This window comes from Ursus arctos, unplaced genomic scaffold (assembly GCF_023065955.2).
Source record: "Ursus arctos isolate Adak ecotype North America unplaced genomic scaffold, UrsArc2.0 scaffold_23, whole genome shotgun sequence".
NCBI classification, from domain to species: Eukaryota; Metazoa; Chordata; class Mammalia; order Carnivora; family Ursidae; genus Ursus; species Ursus arctos.
The window spans coordinates 1,275,387-1,297,590 of record NW_026622908.1 but is presented as its reverse complement, the minus strand read 5'-3'; positions in this window follow the sequence as shown (position 1 = coordinate 1,297,590).

Genomic DNA, 22,204 nt, shown 5'->3' with positions numbered 1-22,204 from the left:
GGGCAGGCTGAGGTGAGGGCGCTGGCGAGCGGGAGCGTGGGCCCAAGGGTTTTGGCGTGGGGTTTTCGAAGGTCGCTGGGGGCTCGGGGGGCCCTGCCCGTTCTCCCACCCTGAAGGACCGGCGGCGCCCCTAGCGGCCCGGGTGGCGGCGGGGGTGGCAGGTTGAGTTTGGCGCTGGGGCTCAGGGGTCCCCAATATCCGGCGTTTTGGCGCCAGGCCCCTTGGGAGGTGCCCCCCAGGGGCCGACCTAGGGTTAGGTTTAGCCCCCGGGAGGCGTGCAGGCCCGATCCGCTGGGTGTGCGGCGAGCGGAGGGGCGGGCCGAGGTGAGGGCGCTGGAGAGCGTGATCGTGGGCCCAAGCGTTTTGGTGCGGGGGGCCTTCGAAGGTCTCCAGGGGATCGGAGGACCCTGCAGGTTCTCCCGCCCTGAATGACTGGCGGCGCGCCTAGCGGCCCGGGTGGTGGCGGGGCGGCAGGGGAGTCCAGCGCTCGGGATTGGGGGTCCCCTATTCCTAGAGTTGCAGTGCCAGGCCCCTTGGGAGGAGCCCCTCGGGGGCCGACTTAGGGTGAGGGTTAGCCCCCAGGAGGCCTGTAGGCCCGATCCACCGGGTGTTCGGCGAGCGGTGGGGCGGCCGAGATGAGGGCGCTGGCCAGCGTGAGCATGGGCCCAAGCATTTTGGCGGGGGGGGGGGGCCTTCGAAAGTCTCCGGGGCCTCGAGGGCCCTGCCCATTCTCCCGTCCTGAATGACCGGCAGTGCCCCAAGGCACCCGGGTGGCGGCTGTGCGGCAGGGTGTGTCCGGCGCTGGGGCTCAGGGGTCCCCAATCCCCGGCATGGGGCGCCAGATCCCTTTGGGAGGGGACCTTCAGGGGCCGACCTGCGGTTAGGGTTAGCCCCCAGGAGGCCGGCAGGCCCGATCCACTGGCTATGCGGCGAGTGGAGGGGCGGGCTGAGGTGATTGCGATCGGGAGCGGGAGCGTGGGCCCAAGCGTTTTGGTGCGAGGAGACTTCGAAGGTTGCCGGGAGCTCGGAAGGCCCTGTGGTTCTCCCGCCCTGAATGACCCGCGGCACCCCTAGTGGCCCAGTTGGGGGCGGGGTGGCAGGTTGAGTCCGGCGCTGGGGCTCGGGGGTCCCCAATCCCCGGCGGTGCGGCTGCAGGCCCCTTGGGAGGGGCCCTGCGGGGGCCGACGTAGTGTTAGAGTTAGCCCACAGGAAGACGGCAAGCCCCATCGACCGGCTGTACGGCGACCGGATGGGAGGGCCGAGGTGAAGGTCGCTGGCCAGCGGGAGCTTGGGCCCAAGCGTTTTGGCACTGGGGGCCTTCGAATATCTCCGGGGTTCAGACGGCCTTGCCTGTTCTCCCACACTGAATGACCGGCAGCACCCCTAGCAGCCCCGGGGGTGGCGGGGCGGCAGGTTGAGTCCGGCGCTGGGGCTCACGGGTCCCCAATTCCCGGCCTTGCGGAGACAGGCCCCGTGGGAAGGGCTCCTTGGGGCCGACCTAGATGTAGGGATAGCCCCAGGTGGCCGGCAGGACCGATCCGCCGGTTGTGCGGTGAGCGGAGGAGCAGACCGAGGTGAGGGCACTGGTGATTGGGAGCATGGGCCCAAGCGTTTTGGCGCGGGGTGCCTTCGAAAGTCACCGGGGGCTCAGAAATCCCTGCCCGTTCTCCCACCCTGAATGACCGGCGGCGCCCCTAGTGGCATGGGTGGTGGCGGGGCGGCAGGGTGAGTCCGGCGCTGGGGCTTTAGGGTCCCCAATCCCCAGCCTTGCGGAGACTGGCCACTTGGGAAGGGCCCCTCAGTGTCCGACCGAGGTGTAGGGTTAGCCCCAGGAGGCCAGTAGGCCCGATCCGTCGGTTGTGCGGTAGGCAGAGGAGCAGACCGAGGTGATGGCGCTGATGAGTGGGAGCATGGATCCAAGCGTATTGGCGCGGGGGGCCTTTGAAGTTCGTCGGGGGCTCGGAGGGCCCTGGAGGTTCTCGTGCCCTGAATGACTGGCGGCGCACTTAGCGGCCCAGGTGGCGGCGGGGTGGCAGGGTGAGTCTGGTGCTGGGGCTCAGGGGTCCCCAATCCCCATTGCTGCGACTCCAGGCCCCTTGGGATGGGCCCTTTGGGGGCTGACCTAGGGTTAAGTTTAGCCCCCAGGAGGCCTGCAGGCCCGGTCCGCCGACTGTGCGGGGAGCAGAGGGACGGGCCGAGGTGAGGGCGCTGAGGAGCGGGAGCGTGGGCCCAAGCGTTTTGTCACGGGGGGACTTCGAAGGTCACGGGGGCTCGGAGGGCCCTGCCCGGTCTCCCGCCATGAATGACCGGAGGCGCCCCTAGTGGCCAGTGTGGCCGCGGGGCAGCAGGGTGGTTCCAAGGCTTGGGCTCGGGGGTCCACAAGTCGCCAGGGGCTCGGAGTGCCCTGCACTTTCTCCCGCCATGAATGACGGGCGGCGCCAATAACGGCCCGGGTGGTGGTGGGGCGGAGGGTGAGTGCAGCGCTGGGGCTCAGGGGTCACCAATCCCTGGCATTGCGGTGCCAGGCCCCTTGGGAGGGGCCCCTCGGGGGCCGACCTAGGGTTAGGATTAGCCCCCAGGAGGCCGGCAGGCAGGATCCACGGGCGGTGTGGCGAGGGGGGGGCAGGCCGAGGGGGAGGAGGCTGGAGAGCGGGAGCGTGGGCCCAAGTGTTTTGGCGCAGGGGGCCTTTGAAGCTTGCTGGGGGCTCGGAGGGCCCTACCTGATCTCCCGCCCTGAATGACTGGCGGCGGCGCCCCTAGCGGCCCTGGTGGCGGGGGGCTGCAGGGTGAGTCCAGCGCTGGGGTTCAGAGGTTCCCAATCCTCAGCGTTAGGGTGCCAAGCCCTTTGGGATGGGCCCCTCGGGGACCCACCTAGGGTTTGGGTTAGCCCAATGAGGCCTTCAGGCCCAATCCCCTGACTGTGTGGCACTCCTTGGGGCGGGCCGAGGGGAGGGAGCTGGCGAGCGGGACACTGGGCCCACAGTTTTGGCGCGGGGAGCCTTCGAAGGTCCTCCAGGGCTCGGAGGGCCCTGCCCCTTCTCCCGCCTGATGACCAGCGGCGCCCCTAGCGGCCTGGGTGGCGGGGGGCAGCAGGGTGAGTCCGGCCCTGGGGCTAGGATGTCCACGATCCCAGGTGTGGCGGCGCAAGGCCCCTTGGGAGGGGCCCCTCGGGGTACCGACCTAGGGTTAGGGTTAGCCCCCAAGAGGCCGGCAGGTCCGATCCACCTGCTGTGTTTCAAGCGGAGGGGCGGGTTGAGGTGAGGGCGCTGACTAGTGGGAACGTGGGCCCAAGCGCTGTGGGGCGGGGGGCCATCGAAGGTCAGCGGGGGCTCGGAGGGCCCTGCCCCTTCTCCCGCACTACATGAGCAGCAGCGCCCCTAGTGTCCTAGGTGGTGGAGGGGCAGCAATGTTAGTCCAGCCCTGGGGCTCAGGGGTCCCCAATCCCCAGCGTTGCAGCCCCGGGCCCCTTGTCAGGGGTCTCTTGAGGACTGACCTAGGGTTAGGGTTAGCAAGCAGGATGCCGGCAGGCCCGAAATGCCAGCTGGGCGGCCAGTGGAGGGGCGGGCGGAGCGAGGGCGCAGGCGAGCAGGAGCCTGGGCCCAAACATTTTGGCGCGGGGGGCCTTTGAAGGTCGCTGGGGGCTCAGAGGGCCCTGCCCGTTCTCCCGCCCTGAATGACAGGCGGCGCCACCAATAACGGCCCCGGTGGCGGTGGGGCAGAGGGTGAGTCCAGCGCTGGCGCTCGGGTCCCTAATCCCCAGCGTTGAGGCGCCAGGCCCCATGGGAGGGGCCCCTAATGAGCCCACCTAGAGTTAGGGTTAGCCCCCAGGAGGCCGGCAAGCCTGATCTGCTGGATGTGCAGCGAGCAGAGGGGCAGGCCGAGCTGAGGGCGCTGAGGAGTGGGAGCGTGGGCCCAAGCGTTTTGGCACGGGGGCCTTCGAAATTCGCCAGGGGATGGGAGTGCCCTGCACTTTCTCCCGTCCTGAATGATCAGGGGCGCCAATAACGGCGCCGGTGGCGGTGGGGCAGAGGGTGAGTCCAGCGCTGGGGCTCGGGGGTCCCCAATCCCCGGCGTTGCGGTGCCAGGCCCCTTGGGATGGGCCCCTCAGGGACGCACCTTGGGTTTGGGTTAGCCCCCAGGAGGCCGTCAGGCACAATCCCCTGGCTGTGTGGAGCGAGGTGGGGCGGGCCGAGGGGAGGGAGCTGGCGAGCGGGACCGTGGGCCCACAGGTTTTGGCGCGGGGGGCCTTCGAAAGTCGTCGGGGGCTCAGAGGGCCCTGCCCCTTCTCCCGCCTGAATTACCTGCGGCGCCCCTAATGACCCGGGTGGCGGGGGGCTGCAGAGTGAGTCCAGCGCTGGGGCTCGGGGTCCCCAATCCCTGGCTTTGCAGTGCCAGGCCCCTTGGGAGGGGCCCCTCATGGGCAGACCTAGGGTTAGGATTAGCCGCCAGGAGGCCCGAAGGCAGGATCCATTGGCGGTGTGGCTAGCGGGGGTGGGGGGGTGGCGGGCCGAGGGGAGGGCGCTGGAGAGCGGGAGCGTGGGCCCAAGTGTTTTGGCGCAGGGGGCCTTTGAAGCTCGCCGGGGGCTCAGAGGGCCCTGCACTTTCTCCCGCCCTGAATGACCGGCGGCGCCCCTAGCGGCCCGGGTGGTGGGGGCGTCAGGGTGAGTCCAGCGCTGGGGTTTGGAGGTTCCCATCCCAGGCGTGGGGTTGCCAAGCCCCTTGGGATGGGCCCCTCGGGGACCGACCTAGGATTAGGGTTAGCCACCAGGAGGCCGGCAGGTCCTATCCGCCTGCTGTGTTTGGAGCAGAGGGGCGGGTTGAGGTGAGTGCGCTGATTAGTGGGAACGTGGGCCCAAGCGCTTTGGGGCGGGGGGCCATCGAAGGTCGTCGGGGGCTCGTAGGGCCCTGCCCCTTTTCCCGCCTGAATGACCGGCGGTGCCCCCAGGGGCCCGGGTGGCGGGTGGCTGCAGGGTGAGTCCGGATCTGGGGCTAGGACACCCACGATCCCTGGCGTGGCGGCGCAAGGCCCCTTGGGAGGGGCCCCTTGGGGACCGACCTAGGGTTAGGGTTAGCCCCCAGGAGGCCGGCAGCTCCGATCCGCCTGCTGTGTTTCCAGCGGAGGGGTGGGTTGAGGTGAGGGCGCTGACTAGTGGGAACTTGGGCCCAAGCGCTTTGGGTTAGGGGACCATCGAGGGTCGGCGGGGACTCGGAGGGCCCTGCCCATTCTCCCGCCCTGAATGAGCGGCAGTGCCCCTAGTGGGCCAGGTGGTGGAGGGGCAGCAGTGTTAGTCTGGCCCTGGGGGTCAGGGGTCCCCAGTTCCCAGCGTTGCAGCCCCAGGACACTTGTCAGGGGCCTCTCGGGGACAGACCTATGGTTAGGGTTAGCAAGCAGGATGCCGGCAGGCCCGAAATGCCAGCTGTGCAGCGAGTGGAGGGGCAGGAGGAGTGAGGGCTTTGGAGAGCGGGAGCCTGGGCCCAAACATTTTGGCGCGGGGGGCCTTCGAAGGTCCCGGGGGCTCAGAGGGACCTGCCCGTTTTCCCGCCCTGAATAAACGGCGGGCCCCCTAGCGGCCCAGGTGGCGGGGGGGCTGCAGGGTGAGTCCGGCGCTGGGTCTTGGGTCCCCAATCCACGGTGTTGGGGCGCCAGGCCCCTTGGGAGGGGCCCCTCAGGAGCCCACCTAGAGTTAGGGTTAGCCCCCAGGAGGCCGGCAAGCCCGATCTGCTGGATGTGTGGCGAGCAGAGGGGCAGGCCGAGCTGAGGGCGCTGAGGAGTGGGAGCGTGGGCCAAAGCGTTTTCGCCCTGGGGGACTTTGAATGTCGCCGGAGGCTCTGAGGGCCCTGCACGTTCTCCCGCCCTGAATGATCGGCGGCGCCCCTAAGGGCCCGGGTGGCGGGGGGCTGCAGGGTGAGTATGGCCCTGGGGCTAGGACGTGCAGGATCTCCAGCGAGGCGGCGCAAGGCCCCTTGGGAGGGGCCCCTCGGGGACCGACCTAGGGTTAGGGTTAGCCCCCAGGAGGCCGGCAGGTCCGATCTGCCTGCTGTGTTTCGAGCGGTGGGGCGGGTTGAGGTGAGGGCGCTGACTAGTGGGAACGTGGGCCCAAGCACTTTGGGGCCGGGGGCCATGGAAGGTCGGCTGGGGCTCGGAGGGCCCTACCCCTTCTCCCGCCCTGAATGAGCGGCAGCGCCCCTAGTGGCCCAGGTGGTGGAGGGGCAGCAGTGTTAGTCCGGCCCTGGGGCTCGGGGGCCACAATCCCCAGTGTTGCCGCCCCAGGCCCCTTGTCAGGGGCCTCTCGGGGACTGACCTAGGGTTAGGGTTAGCAAGCAGGATGCTAGTAGGCCCGAAATTCCTACTGTGCGGCAAGTGGAGAGGCGGGTGGAGGGAGGGCACTGGCGAGCGGAAGCCTGGGCCCAAGCGTTTTGGCACAGGGGGAGTTCGAAGGTCGCCGGGGGCTCGGAGGGCCCTGGCCGTTCCCCCACCCTGAATGACCGGCGGTGCCCCTAGCAGCCAGGGTGGTGGCGGGGCGTCAGGGCGAGGCCGGAGCTGGGGCTTGGGGTTCCCCAATCCCAGGCGTGGCGGCTCCAGGCCCCTTGGGAAGGGCTCCTAGGAGGCCGAGGTACGGTTAGGGTTAGCCCCCAGGATGCCAGGAGGCCGATCCACTGGCTGTGCGGCGAGTGGAGGGGCGGGCCGAGGTGAGAGCGCTGGCGAGTCAGAGTGTGGGCCCGAGCGTTTTGGCGCGGTGGGCATTCGAATATCACCGGGGGCTCAGAGGGTCCTTCCCGATCTCCCGCACTGAATGACCGGCGGAGCCCCTAGCGGCCCGTATGGCGTGGGGCGGCAGGGTGAGTCCCGCGCTGGGGTTAGGGGGTCCCCAATCATCAACATTGTGGCGCCAGGCCCCTTGGGAGCAGCCCTTCAGAGGCCAATCTAGGGTTAGGGTTAGACTCCAGGAGACCTGCAGGCCCGGTCTGCCAGCTGTGCAGCGAGCAGAGGGACGGGCCGAGGTGAGCGCGCTGGACAGCGGGAGCGTGGGCCCAAGCATTTTGGCGCGGGGGGGCATTCGAATGTCGCCGGGGGCTCAGAGTGCCCTGCGGTTCTCCCGCCCTGAATGACTGGCGGCGCCCCTAGCGGCCTGGGTGGTGGCCTGGCGGCAGGGTGAGTCCGGCGCTGGGGATCAGGGGTCCGCAGTCCCCAGCGTTGCAGTGCAAGGCCGCATGGGAGGGGGCCCTCGGGGGGAGACCTATGTTTACGGTTATCCCCAGGAGGCCGGCAGGCCCGGTCCGCTAGCTGGGCAGCGAGAGGAGTGCCGGGCCAAGGTGAGGGCGCTGGCGAGCGGGAGCACGGGCCCAAGCTTTTTGGCGCTGGGGGGCTTTCAAATGTCGCCAGGGGCTTGGAGGGCCCTGCCCGTGTTCCCGCCCTGAATGCCCGGCAGCGCACCTACCGGGTCGGGTGGCGCCGGGGCAGCAGGGTGAGTCCAGCGCTGGGACTCTGGGGTCCCCAATCCCCGGCGCTGCGGCGCCAGGACCCTTAGGAGGGGCCCCTTTGGGGCCGACCTAGGGTTAGGGTTAGTCCCCAGGAGGCCGGCAAGCCCAGTCCGCCGGCTGTGCGGTGATCAGGGGTCGGGCCTGCGTTGGGAGCTGGCGATCGGGAGCATGGGCCTAAGCGTTTTGGCACGGGGGGCCTTCGAATGTTGGAGGGGGCTCAGAGGGCTCTACCTGTTCTCCCGACCTGAATGACCGTCGACGCCCCTTGCGGCTCAGGTGGTGGCGGGGCGGCAGTGTGAGTCCGGTGCTGGGGCTCGGGTGTCCCCAGTTCCCGGCTTAGCGGCACCAGGCCCCTTGGGATGGGCCCCTTGGGGGCCAAACTAGGGTTAGATTTAGCCCCCAGGAGGCCGCCGGGCCCAGTCCGCCGTCTGTGCGGGGAGCGAAGGGGCGGGCTGAGGTGAGGGTGCCGGCTAGCGGGAGCATGGGCCCAAGCGTTTTCTCGCGGGGGGCCTTCTAAGGTCACTGGGGGCTCATAGGGCCCTGTCCGTTCTTCTGCCCTGAATGACCGGCAGCGCCCCTAGCGGCCCCGAGTGGCTGTGGGGCAGCAGTGTGAATCCGGCGCTGGGGCTCGGGGGTCCCCAATCCCCAGCATTGCGGCGCCAGGCCCCTTGGGAGGGGCCTCTCGGGGGCCAACCTAGGGTTAGGGTTAGCCCACGGAGGCCGGCAGGCCCTATACGCTGGCTGTGCAGGGAGCGGAGGGTCGGGCCGAGGAGAGGGCTCTGTTAGCTGGAGTGTTGGTCCAAGCGTTTTGGCGCGGGGGGCCTTCGAAGGTCGACGGGGGCTCGGAGGACCGTGCACGTTCTCCCGCCCTAAATGACCGGCGGCGATCCTAGCGGCCCAGGTAGCGGCGGGGCGGAGTGTGAGTCTGGCAGTGTGTATCGAGGGTCCCCAATCCCTGGCATTGCGGCGCCAGTCCCTTTGGGAAGGGCCCTTCGGAGGCCGCCATAGGGTTAGGGTTAGCCCCCAAGAGCCCGGCAGCCTAATCCGCCAACTGTGCGGCAAGCGGAGTGGCGGGCCAAGGGGAGGGTGCTGGCGAGCGAGAGCGTGGGCCAAAGCGTTTTGGCGCTGTGGGGCCTTCGAAGGTCGCCGGTGCTCGGAGGGCCCTGCCCGTTCTCCCGGCCTGAATGACCAGCGGCGCCCTTAGCGGCCCTGGTGGCTGCGGGGCAGCAGCTTGAGTCCGTCGCTGGGCTAGGGGGTCCCCAATCCCCGGAGTTGTGGCTCCAAGCCCCTTGGTGGGGCCCCTCTGGGGCCGAACTAGGTTTCCCATTAGTCCCCAAGAGGCTGACAGGCCCAATCCAACGACTGTGCGGCGAGCAGAGGGGCGGGCCGAGGTGAGGGCGCTGGAGAGCGGGAGCGTGGGCCCAAGCATTTTGCCTCGGGGGGCCTTGGAAGTTCCAAGGGGGCTCAGAGGGCCCTGCCAGTTCTCCCGCCCTGAATGACCGGCGGCACCCCTAGCGGCAATGGGTTGCTGCGGGGCGGCAGGGTGAGTCTGGAGCTGTGGCTCGAGGGTCCCCATCCCTGGCGTTATGGCGCCAGGTCCCTTAGAAGGGGCCCCTCGGGGCCAACCTAGGGTTAGGGTTAGCCCCCAGGAGGCCGGCAGGACCGGTCCGCCAGCTGTGCGGCGAGCGGGGGTCGGGCTGGGGTGAGGGAGCTGGCGATCGGGAGTGTGGGCCCAAGCGTTTTGGCACGGGGGGTCTTCAAAGGTCGGAAGGGGCTCGGAGGGCCCTACGTGTTCTCCTGACCTGAATGACCGTCGGCGCCCCTAGCGGCCCGGGTGGTGGCCGGGCGGTAGGGTGAGTCCTGCACTGGGGATCAGGGGTCCCCAGTCCCCAGCATTGCAGTGCAAGGCCACATGGGAGGGGACTCTCGGGGGGAGACCTAGGTTTATGGTTAGCCCCCAGGAGGCCGGCAGGCCCGGTCCGCTGGCTGTGCGGCGAGTGGAGTGCGGGGCCGAGGTGAGGGCGTTGGCGAGCGGGAGCACGGGCCCAAGCCTTTTGGCGCTGGGGGGCTTTCAAATGTCGCCAGGGGCTCGGAGGGCCCTGCCCGTGTTCCCGCCCTGAATGCCCGGCAGCACACCTACTGGCTCGGGTGGCGCCGGGGCAGCAGGATGAGTCCAGCGCTGGGACTCTGGGGTCCCCAATCCCCGGCGCTGCGGCGCCAGGACCCTTAGGAGGGGCCCCTTTGGGGCCGACCTAGGGTTAGGGTTAGTCCCCAGGAGGCCGGCAAGCCCGGTCCGCCGGCTGTGCGGTGAGCAGGGGTCGGGCCTGCGTTGGGAGCTGGCGATCGGGAGCATGGGCCTAAGTGTTTTGGCATGGGGAGCCTTCGAATGTCGGAGGGGGCTCAGAGGGCTCTACCTGTTCTCCCGACCTGAATGACCATCTACGCCCCTAGCGGCTCAGGTGGTGGCGGGGCGGCAGTGTGAGGCCGGCGCTGGGGCTCGGGTGTCCCCAATCCCCGGCATTGCGGCGCCAGGCCCCTTGGGAGGGGCCCTTCAGTGGTCGACCTAGGGTTAGGGTTAGTCCCCAGGAGGCCGGCAGGCCCGGTCCGCCGGCTGTGCGGCGAGCGGACGGGCGGGCCAAGGTGAGGGCGCTGGCGAGCGGGAGTTTGGGCCCAAGCGTTTTGGCGTGGGGGGCCTTCGAAGGTCGAAGGGGGCTCAGAGGTCCCTGCCTGTTCTCCTGGCCTGAATGACCGGCAGTCCCCTAGCGGCCCGTGTCGCCGCTGGGTGTCAGGGTGAGTCCGGTGCTGGGGCTTGGGGGTCCCCAATCCCTGACGTTGCGGCGCCAGGCCCCTGGGAGAGGGCCCTCGGGGGCTGACCTAGGTTTAGGGTTAGTCCAAGGAGGCCGGTAGGCCCGATCGCCAGCTGTGTGGCAAGCGGAGGGTCGGGCCGGGGTGAGGGCGCTGGCGAGCGGGAGTGTGGGCCCTAGCGTTTTGTCACGGGGGTCTTTGAAGGTCACCAGGGGCGCGGAGGGCCCTGCACGTTCTCCCACCCTAAATGTCGGCGGCGCCCCTAGCGCCCTGGGTAGCAGCGGGGGTGGCAGTGTGAGTCCGGCACTGGGGCTCGGGGGTCCCCAATCCCCGGCGCTGTGGCTCCAGGCACCTTGGGAGGGGCCCCTTGGGGGCCGACCAAGTTTATGGTTAGCCCCAAGGAGGCCGGCAGGCCCGATCTGCCGGCTGTGCAGCGAGCGAAATGGCAGGCCGAGGTGAGGGAGATGGCGAGCGGGAGCGTGGGCCCAAGCGTTTTGGCATGGGGTGCCTTCTAAGGTCAGAGGTACCTTGGAGGGCCCTGCCTCTTCTCCCGACATGAATGACCGTCAGCGCCCCTAGCGGCTTGGGTGGCTGTGGGGCGGCATTGTTAGTCCGGTGCTGGGAATCAGGGGTCCCCAATCCCCAGATTGCAGCGCAAGGCCACTTGGGAGGGGGACTTCGGGAGGAGATCTAGGGTTAAGGTTAGCCCCCAGGAGGCCGGCAGGCCCGGGCCGCCTGGTGTGTGGTGAGCGGAGGGGCGGGCCGAGGTGAGGGCGCTGGCAAGCGGGAGCGCGGGCCCAAGCGTTTTGGCGCGCCGGGCCTTCGAAGGTCGCCAGGGCCTCTGAGGGCCCTGCCCATTCTCCCGCCCTGAATGACCGGAGGCGCCCCACCAGCCGGGTGGTGGCGTGGCGGCAGGGTGAATTCGGCGCTGGGGCTCGGGGATCCCCATTCCCTGGCGTTGCGGCACCAGGCCCCTTGGCAGGGGCCCCTTGGGGCTGACCTAGGGTTAGGGTTAGCCCCCAGGAGCCAGGCAGGCCCAATCCGCCAACTGTGCGGCCAGCGGAGGGTCGGGCCGTGGTGAGGTAGCTGCCGAGCGGGAGCGTGGGCCCAAGCGTTTTGGCGTGGAAGCCTTCGAAGGTCGCCAGGGGCTCGGAGGGCCCTGCCCTTTCTCCCGCCCTGAATGACCGGCGGCACCCCTAGCAGCCTGGGTGGCGGCGGGGCGGTAGGGTGACTGCGGTGCTGGGGCTAGGGGGTCCCCAATCCCCGGCATTGCGGCTCCAAGCCCCTGGAGGTGCCGCTCGGGGGACGACCTAGGGTTAGGTTTAGCCTCAAGGAGGAGGGCAGGCCCGATCCCCCGACTGTGCGGCGAGTGGAGGGGGGGCCAGGGTGAGGGAGCTGGTGAGCGGGAGCGTGGGCCCAAGCGTTTTGGCACGGGGGGCCTTTGAAGGTCGGAGGGGCCGCCCTGCCTGTTCTCCCGATGTGAATGACCTTCGGCGTCTCTAGCGGCTTGGGTGGTGTTGGGGCGGCAGAGTGAGTCCAGCGCTGTGGATCAGGGGTCCCCAATCCCTGGATTGCAGAGCAAGGCCGCTTGGGAGGGGGCCCTCGGGGGGAGACCTAGGGTTAGGCCTATTCCCCAGGACGCAGGCAGGCCCGGACCGCTGGCTGTGCGGCAAGCGGAGTGCCGGGCCGAGGTGAGGGCACTGGCGAGCGGGAGTTTGGGCCCAAGTGTTTTGGCGCGGGAGGCCTTTGAAGGTCGACTGGGGCTCAGAGGGCCCTTCACGATCTCCCGCACTGAATGACCGGTGGAGCCCCTAGCAGCCCACATGGTGGCGGGGCGGGAGGGTGGGTCCGGCACTGGGGTTCGGGGGTCCTCAATCCCAGGCGTTGCTGCGCCAGGCCCCTTTGGAGGGGCCCCTTGGAGGCCGACATAGGGTTAGGGTTACCCCCAGGAGGCTGGCAGACCGGATCCGCTGTCTGTGCGGCAAGCGGAAGGGTGGGCCGAGGTGAGGGCGCTGGCTAGCGAGAGCGTGGGCCCAAGTGTTTTGGCGCTGGGGGGCCTTCGAAGGTTGCCAGGGGCTCGGAAGGCCCTGCCTAATCTCTCACCCTGAATGACCTACGGCGCCCCTAGCGGCCCGGGTGGCGGCAGGGTGGCAGGGTGAGTCCGGCGCTGGGGCTCAGGGGTCCCCGATCCCTGGCGTTGCGGCGCCAGGCCCCTTGGGAGGGGCCCCTCGCGGGCTGACCTAGGGTTAGGGTTAGCCCCCAGGAGGCCGGCAGGCCTGGGCCGCTGGGTGTGCGGTGAGCAGAGGGGCAGGCCGAGGTGAGGGCGCTGGCGAGCGGGAGCGTGGACCCAAACGTTTTGGCATGGGGGGCCTTCGAAGGTCTGAGGTACCTCGGAGGGCCCTGCCTGTTCTCCCGACATGAATGACCGTCGGCGCCCCTAGCGGCTCGGGTGGCGGCAGGGTGGCAGGGTGAGTCCGGCGCTGGGAATCAGGGGTCCCCCAATCCCCGGAGCACAGCACAAGGAGGCTTGGGAGGGGGCCCTCAGGAGGAGACCTAGGGTTAGGGATAGCCCCCAGGAGGCCGACAGTCCCGGTCCGCTGGCTGTGCGGCGAGGGGAGGGGCAGGCCGAGGTGAGCGCACTGGCCAGCGGGAGTTTGGGCCCAAGCATTTCGGCACGGTAGGCCTTCAAAGGTCCCCGGGGGCTCGTGGGGCCCTGCCCGTTCTTCCGCCCTGAATGATCGGCGGCGCCCCTAGCGGCCCGGGTGGCAGCGGGGCGGCAGGGTGCGTCTGGCAGTGGGGCTCGGGGGTCCCCAATCCCAGGCGTGGTGGCACCAGGACCCTTGGGAGGGGCCTCTCTGGGGCCGACCTAGGGTTAGGGTTAGCCTCCGGGAGGCCAGAAGGCCCAATCTGCCAGCTGTGGGGTGAGAGGAGGGGCCGGCCGAGGTGAGTACGCTGAGGAGCGTTAGGGTGAGCCCAAGCGTTTTGGTGCGCCTTGCTTTCGAAGGTCGCCGGGGGCTCGGAGGGCCCTGCCCGTTCTCCCGCCCTGAATGAGGACGGTGCCCCTAGCGGGCCGGGTCACGGCGGGGCAGCAGGGTGAGTCTGGTGCTGCTGCTTGGGTGTCCCCAAGCTCCAGAGTGGCAGCACCAGTCCCCTTGGGGTCTAACGTAGGGTTTGCGTTAGCTCCCGGGAGGCCGGCAGGCCCGATCCTCCGGCTTTGTGGCGTGCAGAGGGGCTGGCCGTGGTGAGGGTGCTGCCGAATGGGAGCGTGGGCCCAAGCGTTTGCCACGGCTGGCCTTCGAAGGTCGCCGGGGCTCAGAAGGTCCTGCCCATTCTGCCCTGGATGACCGGCGGTGCCCCTAGCAGCCCGGGTGGCGGCGGGGCGGCAGGGTAAGTCCGGCGCTGGGGCGCGTTGGGTCCCCAATCCCTGGCGTGGCGGTGCCAGGCCCCTTGGGAGGGGCCCCTCGGGGGCCTACATAGGGTTAGGGTTAGCCCCCAGGAGGCCGGCAGGCCCGATCCGCCGGGTGTGCCGCGAGCAGAGGGGTGGGCCAACATGAAGGTGCTGGCGAGCGAGCTTGGGCCCAAGCGTTTTTGCGCGGGGGGCCTTCGAAGGTTGCTGTGGGCTCAGAGGGCCCTGCCCTTTCTCCCGCCCTGAATGACCGGGGGCGCCCCTAGCAGCCCGGGTGGCGGTGGGGCGGTATGGTGAATCCGGCGCTGGAGCTCAAGGGTCCCCAATCCCTGGCGTTTCGGTGCGAAACCCCTTGGGATAGGCCCCTCGGGGGCCAACCTAGGGTTAGGGTTAGCCCCTATGAGGCCGGCAGCCCTGATCCACCAGCTGTGCAGCGAGCGGAGGGGTGGGCCGAGGTGAGGGCACTGGAGAGCGGGAGCGTGGACCCAAGCGTTTTGGCGCTGGGGGCCTTCGAAGGTCGCCGGGGGCTCGGAGGGCCCTGCCCGTACTCCTGCCCTGAATGACCGGCGGCGCCCCGAGCGCAGGGTGGCGGCGGGGCGGCAGCGTGATTCCGGTGCTGGGGCTCCGGGGTCCCCAATCCCCGGTGTTGCTGCGCCAGACCAGTTGTGAGGTGCCCCTCGGGGACCGACCTAGGGTTAGGGTTAGCCCCAAGGAGGCCGGCAGGCACGATCCGCCAGCGGTGCGGCGAGCGGAGGGGTGGGCTGAGGTGATTGCGCTCACGAGGGGGAGCGTGGGCCCTAGCGTTTTGGCTCCAGGGGCCTTCGAAGGTCCCAGGAGGCTCGGAGGGCCCTGCCCGTTCTCCGGCCCTGAATGACCAGCGGTACCACTAGTGGCCCGGGGTGGCGGCGGGGCGGCAGGGAGAGCTCGGCGCTGGGGCTCGGGGGTCTTCAATCGCAGGCATTTGGGCGCCAGGCCCCTTGGGAGGGGCCCCCCGGGGACCGACCTAGAGTGATGGTTAGCACCAAGGAGGCCAGCAGGCCTGATCCGCCTGCTCTGCATTGAGTGGAGGGGCGGGTCGAGGTGAGGGCACTGTCGAGGCGGAGCGTGAGCCCGAGCGTTTTGGCCTGGGGGGCCTTCGAAGGTAATCGGGGGCTCGGAGGACCCTGCCCGTTTTCCCGCCCTGAATGACCGGCCGCACCCCTAGCGGCCCAAGTGGCGGTGGGGCGGCAGGGTGAGTCCGGTGCTGGGGCTCGGGGGTCCCCAATCCCCGGCGTTGCGGCGCCAGGCCCCTTGGATAGGGCCCTTGAGGGCCTACCTAGGGTTAGGGTTAGCCCCCAGGAGGCCAGCATGCCTGCTCCTCCAGCTGCGCGGCGAGCGGAGGAGCGGGCCGAGGTGAGGGCGCTGGCGAGCGGGAGCGTGGGCCCAAGCGTTTTGGGGAGAGGGGCCTTCGAAGGTCGAAGGGGGCTCAGAGGGCCCTGACCGTTCTCCCACCCTGAATGACCGGTGGCGCCCCGGGTGGTGGCGGGGCGGCAGTGTGAGTGCCGCACTGGGGCTCGGGGGTCCCCAATCCCTGGCGTTGCGGCACCAGGCCCCTTGGGAGCAGCCCCTCGGTGGCCGATCTAGGGTTACGGTTAGCGCTCCATTCTAGTTGGCAGTGAGACAGTGACCCTGGGTATGATGAGAGGGAGGGGGTCACAGGGCATTTCATCTGATCGCTCCCCCACCCCTCTGGCCTCCTCTAGCTACGGATGCATCCTCTCTTCCTGGGACGAGATCGGCGGAGCCCGCGAGCTGCGGGACATGTGAGTGAGCTTTGGCTAATGCAGAGGGCCCTTCCTTCTTCGAGAGGGCAGCGAGGGGACTGTGTTCTGGGGGCTGCTGGACCCTCATCCCACACATCTGCAATTCCTGTGAGAGGGTCCAGGTCTGAGGGCTGCTTCTGCAGAAGAGGAAAGGGGTCCTGAGGAGCCCTGGGTGGGCTGTGGGCACTGTGGGAGAGCAGAGGGGGCTGGAGGGCAGCCTCAGCCCCTAACAGAGTCATTCCCCATCCCCGCCGCCTCCCAGCCCTGTCTCTACCCCAATCCTGGGACCCAGAACAAAGGGCATGGCTTCCACACATCTGGTGGAACGTCAACACTGGGTGCTCAGCAGGTACTCAGGAGACCCAGGGAGAGCTCGGGGACTGGATGTCCCCCACCCAGTGGGAGATTAGTGTCCACGGAAGGACACCCTCTCCTGGCACCTACTGAACGAGGCAGCACGTAGGCACAGGAGGGGAAGTGGGAGGTATCGGGAGGGTCCTGGGAAGGCCAGGGATGGGACAGAGTCCCTTTGTTCCCTCCTTGGTTGGACAGTCACAGAGCACTAGTGTGCCCTGAGGGCAAAGACCACGGCAGACACGCCACCCCTCCCTGCCCACATGCAGTGGAAGTCACGCGGCAAGTGGGCAGGGAGACTGACCAGGGCGTCCATCTTCCGCTTGGAGGACAAAAATGGTCACACCAGGGGTCAAGGGCTCCCACTCACAGAGGCTTTGGGTCAGCCCAAAGGTGGACATGGAGTAGGAATGGGCTCTGACAGCCGGGAGCCGGGGACCCAGGGGCCCTGGTTCCCACAGGGGTTCCCTGGGGCATCCGTGTGGGAGGTGCCCTGTCCTCTGACTCATCTGCCCACCTGTCTGTCCCCAGGGCCATCTCCTCCATCCTGGGCACCTGGCTGGGCCACTACCCTGAAGATTTCTTCCAGCCCCCAGAATTTCCCTGCCTAAAGACACTACTGGCATACATAGGGCTCAACGTGCCAGGCTCAGACCTGGAGCAACGTGCCTGGCTCCTCCTCTCTCGGCTGCAACACCTCGAGCCCGCTGAGCCGGAGGCTGGGGGTGAGGAGGACTGGGGGTGACTGATGGAGGGCTGTGGAGGGGAGAGAGTGGGCCACACAGAGCAAGCCTCCACAGACTGCAGTGTGGCTGGGAGCAAGGAGTGGTCTCAGATCACTGTCCCCATGGGCTACAGTTTGGGGAGACCACCCAGGGACGGGTTCTTAGACTCAAACAATATTGAGTGGTCGGCAAAGTTGCCTTCATTTGGAAGGGACATGGAAAGACAATCATGATGACCATACTTTCTCTTCTTGGAGCGACAGCAGCAGCCCCAGAGCGAGATCCAGAACCGCGCCGAAAGCTAGTCCCAGCTCCCACTGTGGTGCCTGCTGCAGCTTCAGAGCCTGAGCTGGAAAATCCCAACACTGTTGCTGGAGCTCAGCAACTCAAAAGAGCAGGGACGTCACCTGCCATGTTGGGCCCAGTGCAGCTGGTGGTCAGAGCTCTGATCCACCGTGAGGACGTGCAAGAGTCACCTGCGCCTTTGGAAAGCCAGGAGCCTCAGCAGGCCCCAGCACCAGCCATGGAGGTCCCTGAAGAACCCGTGATGACACCTCCCATTTCAGAGTCACGGCAGGATATACTCACAGCTCTGACTCCCTGTCGGGAGCTTGAAGACCCCCCTGCACCTTGTGCAGCCTTGGTGCCCGCGCACACTGCAGCACTAGCTATGGAGGTCCCTGAAGGGCCCCTGATGCCACCTGTCCTGTCAGAGCCAACGGAGGTTACACTCAAAGCTCTGATGAACGGTCATGAGCTGCAAGAGCCACTGGCATCTATGGCAGCCTGGGCGCCCGCGCACGCTGCAGCACTAGCTATGGAGGTCCCTGAAGGGCCCCTGATGCCACCTGCCCTGTCAGAGCCAATGGAGGTTACACTCACAGCCCTGATGAATGGTCATGCGCTGCAAGAGCCACTGGCATCTATGGCAGCCTGGGCGCCCGCGCACGCTGCAGCACTAGCTATGGAGGTCCCTGAAGGGCCCCTGATGCCCCTTGCCCTGTCAGAGCCAGCAGAGGATATACACAGAGCTCTCACTCCCTGTCAGCAGCTTCAAGAGCCACCTGCACCTTTGGCAGCCCCGGAGTCCAAGCAGGCTACAGCACCAATTATCGGGGTTGCCGGAGGGTGCTGGCAACCATTTCTCTCAGTGGAGCAACTGGCCTCGGCCCCGGAGCAGCAGTTCCTGCTCGCTGAATTCCCAAAGGATGGCTTTCCCTCCCCTGTCATTCCAGTGTTTCTAATTTTTGTGTTGTTCATGCACCTATTTCATAGCTTAATATATTCTGGTCTATAAATAAAGATAAATTGAGTTTTCATGGAATTTTACTCTGATCCTTCTAAATTGTACATCCAGGTGTCATTCGATACAGAGTGTTTCACAACCTTGTCCTTCTACAATATTTCCCTCCAGGAGACTCCCGTGCCACTCGTCAGATACTGCTCATTCTCTCAGCACAGTCCCTGCAGCCACAGCTCCCCTCTCTGCCTCTGTGAGTTACTTCTTCTGGGTTTTCATGTGTGTGGGATCAGACAGTGTGGCCTTTTTCTATCTAGCTACGTAACCTATGAGTGATTCATTTATTTTTTTCAGGTTTCTTTCTCTTAACAAACAAACACACAAAAACAGAAACAAAAAAAACCCACCATTTTACTACAAAGGAATATTCCTGATACAATACTGCGCAGGTGAAGCCCCAAAATGAAATGTTTTCATGATCTGGGATAGGCTTCCCTTTTGTAAGTGTGACCCAAGAGCCAGAAATACCTGGGTCCATGAGACACCTGCAAAATCTTTCATTTTCCAGGATAGGCCAGGTTTCAATGATTCTAATGTGCATATTATAAAAATATTGAGACTGCATATTAAATCTTCCTCTTTATTACAAACATATCAGGTAATTAAAAGGTTCTCTAAGGTTTTAGCCAGATTACGTTTTGTTAGTAAAATAGTGATGTAAATATGAAGAAAGGAAGACACATTCCTTCTACCTTCTACCATGATAGCCCATAACGCATGGCGTCCCTCTTCCAGTCCTTTCTCTCGGAGTGTATGGGTGAGTGTGTGCGGGGAAGGGGGTTTGCCTGTGTGTGGGACAGGGTGGGGCAGGGAGGGTTTCACAGCTGGGCTCTTGTTCGGCCTGAGGTCCCCACAGTGGACAGGCACTGCTACTCCTCTCCTGTCCCCTTCTGCATTTTCAGGGGCTACACATCATTTACTCAGCAGCACCACCTGCCGAACAATTGAGACCTCTCCAATTCTTTGAGTCTCATCCTTAAAGTGAAGGGTACAATGTGCCGTAAATCTCTTTGGCTTTAGGACTGTTTCCTAAAAGCACAATTTCTGGAACACACTTTAGTCCCATTGTTGCAGTATTGGCTGCAGGGTCCTCTATCTATACTCTCTTTCTTTCCGTGGAGCCTTGCTCGGGAAAGGAGGGTCCCCGGAGACTAGAGAGGAACCCTGAAATCATGAGGAAGACAAGCCAGCAGTGAGGCCATCAGGCTACCTGGGCGGGACCCGTGAAGCAGGGAAGAGCCTGTCCATACCGCCCTCATGGATCCTCCCTCCACAAGCATCCCTGCCCCACCACACACACACACACACACACACACACACACACACACACACCCCGCCCTGGAACACCCCTCATCCAGACCCCGTCCCAGGACACACCCCAACCACTCCAGCCCCTCCTGCTCTAGAACTCAGCTTCTAAGTAGAGCAACCAGGTCCTGCTTCCAGGCCAGCAGAGGGGCGTCGGCCGGGCCACACTTGTCTGCTTGCTCCGGGTCCATCCTTTTTGGGCCCTCTCCTCCCAGGAAGGAACCAACCTCTCATGGCAGCTCAGGTCAGTGAGTCACAGACATGACCTGAATGTGTTCATCCATATGTCCACTAGGTGGCAACAGCAAGAACTGCTTGAACCTCTGTGAACAGGAGGGACCTTTACTGAGGAGGGAAGAGAAGGCTAGCTGAGGAAAAAGCTGGAACTGACACCCCACACCCACCCCCCACCATGGGGTGTACGTGACATTCCTCAGGCACTCCTGGCTGCCCTAAAGGACAAAGAAAGAGTTAACCTATAGACATCACAATCCTGCAAGACTTAAGTCTCCCTCAGTTTCCCAATGTCTTAGCAGTTTACAAGAACCAAGCATTTCTATCAATAACTTAGCTTCCTGAAGGGAAAGCAGATACAACGAAATGTCCTTATAATCTGCAGCCTCCAGGAAGTTCCCAACCGTCTTAATGTTCATGCCTTGCTAGAGGACAAAACCACCTTCCCTAGACAATGGCAAGGCCTCTGTACCTTGTGAGTCTTCTTTAACATATGCAAGTATTATCTCAACCTCCCTTTTTCCTTACCTTCCCCCAACCCCATAGTCTATCATCAGCCACCCCTCACAAGCCGGGGCAGCAGCTCTTTCTGCCACCCGTCCTGTCATAAACCACCAATTTTGCACCAAAGACGTCTCAAGAATTCCTTCCTGGTCGTCGGCTGCGGATTCCACCCCACTGAACCTCATCTATATTCCACAACCTCCTCATTTCCAAAGCACACTGGGTGCTCATGGAAGCTGCAGGATGGACAGAGCCTCAACCGGCGGCTTTGGCACTGGGCATAGCCCCTCCACACCACTCAGGCTCCTCCAGCAGTGACCCCCCTGCCCCTGCCAGCCCCAATTCTTAATAACCCTCCAGTACAGTTGTTGTGAGAGCGGTGCCTACGCTTCCTGCTCCAGACACAAGTGAGGAGAAGGGAGAGATCCCACTCCTAGCACGAAGTCACTTGACGGGGAGTCCACTTGATCAGAAGCTCTCCATCTGGGAGCCCTGCAAAGGACAGGAATGCTGTGACTCTCCGCCTTCCCCAAGGAGCTTTGGTGTGGGGAGCACCGCAGAAGTCTACAGAACTTGGCGCACAACAGCATCACACCTCCACGCCTACAAATGGGGGCGGCCGTTTTTATTCTCACCCTCTCAAGAGGTGAGGAAAGCCCTCTGGGCACACAAGGCACACAGAACAACCAGCTGACCCTGAGCCCCACCGGGCCCCCTGGCGGGGTCAGTGCATCCCCGTCCAGGCAAAACCACCTGAGAATCAGCACACTAGGCCCCTGCCCCCTGAAAATGAGGTGAAAGAACAAGTGAACAGCAAGTTTACAGACCAAAGAGGACGGCCAAACTCCAGCGCTAGGGGAAAATAGCACCTAGAGCTCGAGGCTTTTTCTCATGATTCATTTCTCTCTCCATTCAAAATTTTCCATTTCGTTTTTTTTTCTTTTTTCCCTTTCCAACTACCTTTTTAAATTTTAGCAACACTTCAATTTTCAATCTTTTCTTAACTTTCATTTTTTACATTGACATTTTATACATATATTCTTCATTTTTGGATTCCTGTCGCTACATTAAATTTGATTTCTGTATATATATGAGTTTGGCTTTCTTTACAATTTTGGGATTTAGTGACTTCCAACACACAGACCAAAAGACACTCGGGACCAAGTGGCTCACCCTGTTTTGTCCACCCTGTGAGATCCTAATCTCTCTCTCCCCCATCCATTCTTCTCTGGGAAAAGTGACTAGAGGGAGGGATTCACAGCAAAAAAAAAGAGCCAGCAGTAACACTCTCTGCCACTGATCTAATGCATAGGGTTTTAAGTAAGATGTCACAGCTGGAACTCAGGATGACAATTACAAAGTTGCTAGCTGGCTTGAAAAAAGTATAAATGACACCAGATATTCTCATAGTGCAGAAATGAAATCGAATCAGGCCCAATTTCCAAAGGCTCTAACTGAGATGCAGTCTACATTGGATGTGAATGCTCTAACGGCTAGGGTCAATGAGGCAGAAGACAGAGTCAGTGACACCAAAGACAAGCTGATGGAAAGGAAGGAAGCTGAGGAAAAGAGAGAAAGCCAATGAATGGACTATGGGTGGAGGAATCAAAAAATCAGTGATGCCACAAAAGGAAACAATATTGGAATTACTTCTGGCCCCGAGGGAGAAGACACAGAGGGACAGAAGATCTATCTGTGTAGATCGTAGCTGAGAACTTCCCTAATCTGGGAGGGAAACAGGAATTCAAGTCCAAGAGGTAGAGAGGACTCTTCCCCAAATCCATAAGAATAGAGGAATACCCTAACATATACTAGTGACGTTTGCAATTTCAGACAGAAAGAGAAAATCCTGAAAGCAGTTTGAGACAAGAGGGTCTTCACCAACAGGGGTAAGCACGTTAGACTAGCCACATACCTATCCACAGAGTCCTGGCACTACCAGAAAGTTAGTGATCGAGTCATGGTACTAAGTGAGAAAAACATGCAGCCAAGAACGCTTTACCCAGCAAGGAGTCATTCCGAATAGGAGCGGAGATAAAGAGCTTCCAGGACAGAAAGAAACTCAAAGGATTTGGCCGCTAAACCACCCTGCAAGAATAGGAAGGGGGATCCTGTAAGTGAAGACAGACTCCAAGAGTAACACAGACCAGAAAGAAACAGAGACCATCTACAGAATTAGGGACGTGACAGGTAATGCAATGGACTCATCTCCATCTGCTTTTTAGATTTTTTCTTTATCATTGGTCGTAAGCAATTTTATTGGGATGTAGGTTGATAAGGAGGT